This window comes from Tetrao urogallus, assembly GCF_951394365.1.
Source record: "Tetrao urogallus genome assembly, chromosome: 8".
In the NCBI taxonomy this organism is placed as follows: domain Eukaryota; kingdom Metazoa; phylum Chordata; class Aves; order Galliformes; family Phasianidae; genus Tetrao; species Tetrao urogallus.
In genome coordinates, this window is record NC_136821.1 from 29,558,215 (window position 1) to 29,568,964 (window position 10,750).

Below are 10,750 nucleotides of genomic sequence, written 5' to 3' on the forward strand. Positions count from 1 at the left end.
GGCATAGTATGATTTATATTTTTATATATGTCTTAGTAACAACCACTGATAAGATGACTGCTAAGAACTGAAATGCACAGCTATCTGACTTAGGTTCTACCTACCTTTGGTAGTGCTTTTGTCACAGCTAACAGATGCTGAGGTAAAAGCTGGCCTAAGGGAAAAGTCTTTAGGACTGAAGGAGGGCACCAAACAGCCTTTTACACACAGGACATAAAAACTACAAGAGGAAGGCACAGATTCATTGCCGTTAGCATTTCTAGTCATACCAGAAATAGGAGCTTGGCAGGTTGGGATGCTTTTGTAATGTAAAACCTCATTCAATAAGCACTGTGTGCTCCAGACACAACCACACACAACTAAAGGAAAAAATGTTTTCAAGAGAAAAAAATTACTGACAATTCAAGACTATTTTTATGTCTTGTGTCACATACCAAGTAGTTTCATTGTATTGGACTCTCTCTGAGACTATAACATCATAAAAACCTAATGGTTCCCTGATGCTCCTGTAGCTGTTTGCCATGGGGAACACAGTGCTGGTTGCCTGGGGCTCTCTGGATTGCAAAGGCAGCTTAGGGGCACATGCCCTTAAGGAAAGGCAGAGCAAAGGCTTTTGAAGAACTCAGAAGAAGCCAAAATAGTTTTCAAAATAATTCTGTGAATTAATTCTCATTCAAAATGGCAACATGTTTGAAAGGGGGGAACTTCTTCCAATGGAAAGTTGTCAAGCACTTCAATTAACAGAGAGTCGTTGGTGACAGTCCCTGACCAGAGAAGTCAACTGTCTCAAACACCGGCCTCCATCTTGGTGCCATGGCAATGCAGAGGCATCTTCTCCCTTATTTTTAAGAACATTTTCTAAATGCTGACTCTGTCAGTGGTGTATGTAGATGCCAAGTGCTCAAACATCACATTCACCATGAAGGAAAACCAAAAGCACAGTGATAAACACACCCCAGGAGCCGAGGGAAAAAGGCAGCAATACCTTTTGCCTTTGTGTCTGTATGAAGCAGGAGGTGACGTTTGCAGCAGCTCTGAGCCTGACCATTGGTTGTCATGAGAGGTGGTGGGATGCTTGGTGTCAGCCTTCCATTGCCCTGCAGCTCGGTGTGCTTGGAGGCAGCCTGTGCAGTCCAGTACAGTCAGGCACGTACCCTGCAAGCACACACCATCCTCACCCTGCAGCCTCTGCTAGAAAACAAAGCAGGGAAACAGAAAATACCAAATATTAGTATGTTTTTTTTTTGCTAATAAGGCAGTGTACCAGCCAGAGACATAGTCCTGATTTATATGCAAGACTTTTTTTTCTCATTTGCTCCACTTCTGAGCCCAGTAACACAATGCAGGCCTGCAGCATGGCAAGGAGATTAACTGAGCATGAGGCATTAGAATATTGCAAAGAGGATCAAAAGAGATTTGTGGCTGAAAAGCCACACACCAGAATTACAGTCAGCTGAGAAGCTGGGCAGACAGAAAGTGGGTAAATCACTTAAATTTAGAGATCTTCTAAAATAAATCCAAACGTTGGGGTATGCGCTGCAGTGTGTCACATCAGCCCTCCCTGTGACATGAAGCTGCACACAACACCAGCTTCCTTCAAAATGGAAAGTAGTTTTGTGACAATCAAATATTACCCAGCAAAAAAGCAAAGTCACAGTAAACATGGCCACGGATGTGCCAAAACCTGAGAGCCCTGAGACAGCAACAGACAAAGCAGCAGCCTTGCATCATTTGCCACACAATAGTAAGTACTACAGAGAAATAACAGCGATGGAAGTACCCGATCTTCTCACAGCATTCCCTTCTCCAAAGCAAAAACCACTACCAGGATTCCCAGGACAAAAGATTTTGAAATAGAATTCAAAATTACATCTCGACTGAGATAAAAGCGTACTTCACTACTGCAGCCAAAGCCGTGGATCAGCAGTGACATGCCAAGTCCCTGCTCCTCCCAATCCTCTAGCAGCTCTGGACACTCACATACTTAAAACAGAGAAGTAATGTGTTTCAGAGGATTATCATACCAACATCTGTACTCAACCTTCAAATTTTCACACTGAGATAAACCCTCACTACAAACAACAAACAAAGAACAAGTGTAAGTACAGAAAACAAAGAGCAAATACAGATTTTGTACTGTATGGTACCTAGCTGGGATGGAGGAGACTGCGGTCACACGCAGGGTGCTGCATTTTGGATTTGTAGCTACAGCAGTGTCAGTAACTCACCAGCAGGCAGGAGGCTGGGAGAGGACAGCCCAAGGGCCCCAGCTGTATTGTGCCATCCAACCCAAACAGTGCACCAATGGAACAGGCGGGCAAATGGCCTCCTTCAGAGCACAGGGCGAATGGATTTGCAAATAGGAAATGCCTTAAAAAAATGATGCCTTAAAAAGAAGCTGGGGAAGACATTTGCTCATTAGGGCACAGACAGAGGACTGAAGGAGGAGAGTGCTATGGAAGCATCCCTCAGGGAGGCGTATGGGTGGCTGGATCAGAGCTACTGCTGCAGAGGATGGTTTCATTCTCTTAGATTGCCTTGTTGGCTGAGATCAAGCTCTGTATACATTCTCTCCTACACCAAGAGTACCTTTTGCAGTGCAAATGTCAAATAGATTCCTTTATAAAGCCACAAAATGTCTTTTACTGACACCAAAGTGGAAAGATAAATTTAAAATTCATTTTCAGAAGAGTCTAGTTTACTAAGAACTGACATCATGATTGTTTTACATAATAAATGTTGTTATCTGCAGATATTATCCAATATCTAAACAATCGAGCTCATCTTATCTGAGGCTACTGTCCCATATTTTATATCCTTTGCACTATATCAAGGGGTTTTCAGTTGCATGATCTTAAAATCAGAACTCTTGCACCAAGTGAAATTTATGAGAGTAGACATTAAGCAGCAAGAGAAAAGATAATGTTAGGGGCATAAAATGAAATATACAACTGCACACAGATTAAACAACAAGATATTTTTCTGGGGGCACATATAGAAATATTACCTACCACCACATGGCAAAGAAGAAAATAAGAGAATCGATTTCATGTGTGGTATATGTAAGTCCCCTAACTGTGCAGTTTGGTTTCAGGAGGAAAAAATAACCTTTAGCACGGTACAAGTGATTGCTCTTTGGGGAAAAAGTATCTTGAGGAATCACGAGCATGAAAGAGCAATTCAGTTGAAATAAAGGGCAGTTATGGACAGCTTGTGTTACGGTTACTCTCTACTGAGGGGTTCAACAGAGCATGAGTACTTGGCTCAGGAGCCCATTTTTTGGATATGACCCAGAGTTCTGCTTTTAAATCTCAGTTTGCCCAATTTCCAGTTAATTTTGTGATATCCAGTTCTACAGCAGACATGAACATTTTGTGCAGTGAACACTGGGTCAGGATAAAGCTGGGATTAAGACCTGAGCTGCTGTGTTCGGTGGCAGGGGCTCCTTTACTGAGCCAGGGCTTGAGCATGTCTGTCAGGAAGTGTCAGACATCCCGTATCACTGTGGGATGGAGTCCCAAGCCTGAACAAGGAAACACATACATACAGTTCTGTACACAGATAATATGCAAAATACAAATAACAACTAATGCCTTTTAAACCTAAGTGTTGTCTTTCACATAGTTTCGGCACATTCATAAACGGTGAAGTTTTCTGATTTGTAAATGTACTTAACATAGGAATGATAATACAATCTCCAAGACACAAACAGATGGTAAAAAATCCAGCAAGGCCATTCAAACCCCGGTGGTCTGCCAACAACCCCACAGTTTAATGTTGGAAATTAACTCCTATTAACTGGAATAATTTTTAGTTCTTCTTTTAGCTCTCCCTCCTTCTCCTCCCCCACAGGTCAGAAGTCAGCTCTTTGATGTCTGAATTTGATGCTGTTCGTCCCACATAGTTCCAAGTTCAAGACCCCACTGGTGGGCTGCACAGCATCTTACTTGCTGGAAAAAGTTGGTCAAAGTCCTGACTGCCATCAGAGGCTAAGTCTCTGGGTGCAATTTCCACTGCTAACTTGTGTCACTTAGCACCAAAACAAGCCTACATTTAGTGAATGAAAGGAGTCATTCCAGGAGCTCAGCAAAGAGCCCAAACACACACAGTCCGACAAATTCTTTTCAGCAAGCGTCAACAGTACAGACAGACAGACACATTATTTCAAGGCTCAGTTCTCCTGAATCAGAGAGAACAAAATGGAATGAATTGCTTCAGCCAAACAAGAGTATTTAGTATTTATATCTATCTCATCTATGAGCAACATCACATAATATCAGCAATTAAATACCAGCTTAATTTCTCCAACCGCTGCCACATGTCTCTGCTTATGTAGCTACTTAGTGGCTTGCAAAGGTCTCAGCCCTGCACCATCTTAGCACACCACTGATTTTGTTCTCAAAACTGTCCTCCAAGTGGAAAATTATATTTTCTTTTAAATGGTTGAGAGAGGAGGGACAACAAAGCGGAACAGGTGGGGAAATCTGCAAAACACATAGGCTGCAGTCTGCGCATACACAGAGTGCTGAACTGGACAAGCAGGGGTACCACTGCTTTTATCTATAAAATAACAGAGTATTTAACAATTACTCCTTTTATGTGGATTTGTTCATGTCTCACACAGTCTGGAGAACAGAACCAGAAAATCATGCTTTCATTTTTTCATAACTGGTACTAGCAGTAATATAGTGAAGCAGTGAGTTTACATCTGTACAAGTGAATAACAAAATTCTCACTGACATATTAGTCAAGACCCACGCTTTAAGATTCCTAAACCAAATAACCTTTCCTCATTGTCCAATCTGAACACCTCTGAGCTCTGTTAGTCAGCTTTTTCTATGCTGAGACATTGATCCTAGACAACTGCAACATGCTTACATTTGCAAACAACTTGTTACTCGTTTTCCTATTGGCATGATTTTAATTAAGGGTTTTGTAATTTTCTTTCTAAACTATTTGGACAGAATTCATTTAAAATATGCTGGATAGAAAGCTGCTGCAAATAAAAATACTATTTAATGAAGAAAGATTGATAAATTTACTTCCAAGATTCTGTGCACACTCATTATTCAAGCAATTTGTTCCAAATACATCAACAATGGCAAAAACTTAATGACCTGCACTAGTGAATGTAATGTATTATTGCATGGATACCACATCATGCTGTCACGATATTTGTTTGATTTTCAGGTGATTACAGTTAAGTGGAGAATATTCCTCAACTTTTTACTAAAGGGAGGAAAGAATGAGAAACATTTCTGTTTGGAAAGATGCTTGTTTGGAAATGATCATCAAATGTGAGCCCTCCCAGGAGAGGGGAGGGAAAATCTCTGCTGTCTCTTTGCAAAAGCAGCCTGTGAGCCACGTTCATTATCCTGGCCTGAAATTTGTAAGATGGAAGATTTACTTCAGTGCTACCAGAAGTTTCAAGTTTCATATGTGTTCTTCAACTAATTTAAGGTTCGGTTCTGCTTTGAACATTATGCACCAGTACCAGGCACTGTGCTGGAGCATTTCCATTTAGGAAATTCTCATTGAAAGAGGGTCCTGCTTGATGCAAAAAGGGCGCTAGGGTTTGAAGACAAGAGCGGATGTCTGTTCAGATTTGACCCGCAGCCTTTGAAAGTCTATAAAGCCCTTCAAATCAATGGATTTCAGTACTTCTGGAACAGGCTACCTTTGGAATATGTTGCCTTTTGTGATATCCTAAGGCTCTATATGTCTGCTTGTTGGAACACAGAGTTGCACAAAAGATTTGGTTTCTTCAGTCAGCACTATAACTGCTTTTGAGTTTTCATCATGCTTCATATTTAGTATGATTACACAATCTTTGAAATAAAGGTGCTTTACATTCTCTGCATTTGACTCTGTCTGTATTGCAGGCATGAATTAAGACTTTCGTCAAAAGATGTTTGCATTTCTTTGGATATTGCTACAGCTTCTTTCTTCTCCCTAGCAGAAAACTAGTAATCAGATTTTAATGCTTTTTTCCCCTTGCCTATGGATTTCATGGTGGTAGACATGTTTACAAGGGCATGTCAGTGAACTTCCTAATGCAAGTCAGTACAACAGCACCCATTACCTCCACTCCCAAAACATAAACCCCAAAGACTCAGCTACAATATTCTCTAGAAGGCTCTTGGAAGATTCTCAAAACCACTTTTTAGAGTCATCCCTGAGTGCTCGTCAAATGAACAAAGCCTGTTTGAGCTTCTTTTTTTTCCCCCTTTTTCCTTATATACACTTTCACCGCTCTTGTGCATATAGGAAATGGAAAATAAACTGATTCTGACTTAGTCCCTGAAGTCTTCGCTACACGGCTGGCAATACTAGAGGTGTTATTAAGTATAAACGCCACCATGTAGTAGTAAAAACATCAGCTTTTTTTGATTTTACCTTGTAAAGAAATGTAGATTTAAGACCTAATGCAGAAAACCAATGTCTATGTGATACAACATCACATCTGAGAAATTTGGGGTTCTCATACACTGTTAAATTACATTTAAGGAATCTCACCAATCTCAACAGTAGAAGTGCTTACTATTGCAATTATCATCACAGTAAACTCACAGTATTTAAAGCAGTGCAGTATTTAAAACTATTGCGTATGCATATTTTGAACTTAATCTACTTTTGAGGTAAATGTAATCTGCTTAGATGTGAGACGCTTTCTTCTCATGAAAAAAGCCAGAACCCGGCCCCGAAACAAAACAGCTTGGTGTTCTCTTTAAGGTCTGAAGTTCTCACGATGTTTAACAGTGGCTAAACTGGAAATGATTCCTCAGTGATAGCTTCCTTCTGCCTCCCAGCCAGGCAGACTTGTAGAGCAAATAATCCAGCTGAGATTGTTGAATGTACAGTCAGTCAGAGGAAAGAATTGTTTGCATAGATTATAGGTTTTTATGTTTCTCATATATATTTTACCTTATATATATATATATATATATATATATTTAACACACATATAAAGGAGAACAAGACTGCAAATAGCTCAAGTAAAATTTTCTATCTCATGTGCAGGTATTTTTTTGAAAATTTCAAATACCTATGAACAGAATGAGTAAATAAAAGGCAACTGTAGTTTGTCTACACCTGTGTAATCAATACATTCCCTGAAATATCACGGACAATTACAGAGAATTGATGGCTATTCTATCTCAAAACAACAAAACCTTACATGACTGGAGCGGTTTTGGAAACTGAGGAGAATGGAAGCAAAAAGGATAGAGAGCTGGATCAGTCTGCCTGAAGTTAAAGAAGTGGAGATATTTATTATAGAAAAGAACACAATAAACTAGATCATGTTCTGATTTGGACAGAGAAGATGTTTTCTACTTTGCATGGTAAAGGTAGAATAGACGGAATATAAAACAATAATACAATACAATATAATGGAAAGGAAGAAGTCCATAATGATAACGAGGCGTCTTTAGGTAACACCTAATTAGACCTCAGAAGTTGGTGCCTTCAGAACAGATTCAGAACACCCAGGTTTACTGTAATATGCAAAACGAAGTTTGGAAGGGCTATCTGGTCTCATGATTTCACACAGAATCCAAGCCTTAGCAGAGACTGCAGAGGAGATGTATGAAGCAGCAGACAATTCTGCAGGCTTACACAGTTTGAGGATTTTGTTCTGTGTTAGATACATAGGCATTATCTCTGATTCACAGCCTCACCAGTCTTATTCTGCAAGCTTACCAGGCTTGTTTAAATTAGTATGAAAAAAAAAAATCCAACAGTCTAAATTCTTCAGTCTCGTCTGATTTCCTCATAGGGATGCAAAACCTGCTGTAGAGGCATATGACTATTCTGACACTCCTGAGAATTACACTGAGCTCCATCAGCTTTCTTATCAATTACCACTTGTTAAAAAGATTCATGTTTAATTTTGGTTCTCTATTACAATACATGCTCTTCCTGAGACCATGGGTAGAATGGCAAAACAGGTTTTCAAAAACAAAACAAGCAGGAAAAAAAACACAAACCCAAATGAACATTATTTTAGAGCCATTGCTACTATTGAATTTTTTGATCTGCAACTGATATTTCAACTTTACTGCTTAAGTAAGTTTGCCATGGGAGACGAATGAACTGGAGCAGACACAATAAAAATGATTGATTTTATTTGCCATGCCCAAAAACTGACCCAAACCCTTTTGTGATGAATCAAAAGCATGCACTTACCACAATAAAAGCGCTGGCAGCTCTGCGCAGCTCTTCCTGTCAGCACAAATCACACGTTAGATTGTGACTCCTCCGTAATTCAACACTGGCTGAAATCACGCAGCGTTGGTCCACTTGGGCAAGCTTCTTCCAGTTCCTTGCCTTTTCTGCTGCCTTTGTTACCCTTTTGTAATTGTGCAGAAGAAAGAATGTGATAAAGGTTACCATAAAGCAATATCCTGACAGGAAATCTGACCTACCCCAAATTCAGATTTAAATATAATGCTTCAGGTTCAGCCCTGTATTGGTGGAAGAGAGATAAATATTCATTTACCGCTGCTGCAGCCTGGGAGAAGCAGAAAGCTACCACTCTCATGCTCAGTGAATATCACTTTAGAAAGAACTTCTTGTAGCAATTCTGTGTCCTAGAGCTGGTTCTCAAAGAGCAACTCTTCCCCAGCAACCAGCTCCCAGGGGTCAGCTCAGAAAGTTGGCTGGTTTACAGGAAATGATACCTTCTCTGAAAACACTCATAACGTAAACATTAGGAGTAGTTTAGGATTTAAATACTATATAATCTAATTGAAAGGAACATATCATGTTTGCCTGCATGAAGAAATTACGGAATGTGGTGATGACTGTCCCACTATCTAAAAAACTAGATGGTCCTACTACATGAAAACTATGTTTCGATTAAATTCTCTCCAGAAAATCAAAACCAAACTGTGCTATGCACCGGTTGTTACTGCTACTATTAAGAATTCCTGTGAGTTTGTATGTGCAGCTTTTTGTCCTGTTTCACGAAGGGCTAACACAGCTCCAGGCTTCCATTCAAAAGCTTCTTGAAACAAAGAGCATCTTATCTGCTTGATAGAGCTTTCCAAGGTGCAATGCAAATAACATCCTTCCCATTGTCTTCTGGCTGTTTGTGTTCAGTATGACTCAAAGTACAAGCTACAAAACTGGCTATCAATTTTTCCCCTTTCAGTTCCACTTTAGTAGTACTGAATGCCTGTACGATAAGTCTAAAATTAACCTTTATATAGTAATGGCCAGATAATAGTGTTAATTTCACTGATGATTGACGAACTATTTTTATGTTGTTTGTTAAATACAACATCCTGAAAGAGGACTAATAATAAGTTGTTCCGAAAATAATGCCTCCTATTTATTTCTATAGAGACTACAACAGATGCAAAGAGCACAGTAACACTCTCTGACAGTGCAAATTCTCAGCTACAAAACATTATTTTTCAACAGTCACCACCAGTAGGTGCACGCTCTCAAGCTGCCCCTCTGCTGCCATCTGCTGCACAGCAACAAAACGTAACATTGGCAGCAAGGTTCAGTCCCTACTGCCCTACCACCAACATCCACCTCTAACTTCAAGGACCAGCGTAATGAAACAGGAGGCAGTACTTTCAGAACAGCCCTTGTATGCTTCATACAATTCCAAATCCACGTTGAAATAACTAATTATTTCTTATCATTTTTATAGGTCTTTTTTCCTTTATGAAATGCATACCAGTTCTCATGTAGCACAGTTGAAAGAAGTAATGTTAATGCTGCTCTAGCTAACAGGAAGGGGTATACATGAAGGAAATCTCTTTTATTACATCAAACAGTGAAGTATCCACTCCACTCCAAATATCCTGGTGCAAAGCTCACTGGGCATAAAACAAGCTTTGTGCACTTACCACAAAATCAGCAGAATACAAACAACTCTATTAATCTGAGTATCCTAGAATATTATTTATATTAACTACTCCAGATCTACTCACAAAAAAAGCCCTCCTATAAGTTAGCACATACAGCATGCCTATTTTGGCTACCATCATGCCAGCACAACTTAACACAGAGCTCTGGAGGAACACTAACTGTTGTATTTCAGATCTGTTATATGAATTATGTTTTGTAAGCGTCCTTTCAATTACGTGAATAGTTGATGAAGAATATGAGATGTTCTAATCATTTCCATGAGTCCAGGGTACATGTCCATTCAGGCAACGACAGGCAGCTGTTTGGTACCAAGTGTTGAGTCCTAAGTTGGTGTATTTATCTGCAGAATGGTTAAGGTGTTTTGAAAGTCTATTACTGAAGGTGGGAAAAAAAAAAACCAAACCCAAATCAGTCAATTTCTTTGCGGTTAATCCTTATTTCTCATCAGCCACTCGGCTTGCGCTGCAAATTAGGGGGCTTGATGAGAAAGAAGAGCTTGCACGTGGCAAGAAAAAAACTTGTAAATTTTTAAAGCAGCAGCCTTTATTGTGAGAAATTGGACATGTCTGTGAAAGGAGCCAGAGACGGTTCCCAAGAGAAAGGGGCAGGACAGCTAATGCTCTAACCAGTGCAGATTATTTTCCTTGAGTTGGTGCTCTTAAGGGAAGCTTCATAATGGAGCTCATAAATAAGAAACATCTTTATTACGTCAACAGGAAACAAGCAACAAGGAAGAAAACATTTATAAAAGGAAAGACAGTAAAAGCTGAGTTTTTATTCTTATAGAGTAGGCAACATTTAAAATATTCTACAAACAACATCATAAGACCTCTGGAGTTGCGTTAACTTTTGAAACATTTATGTT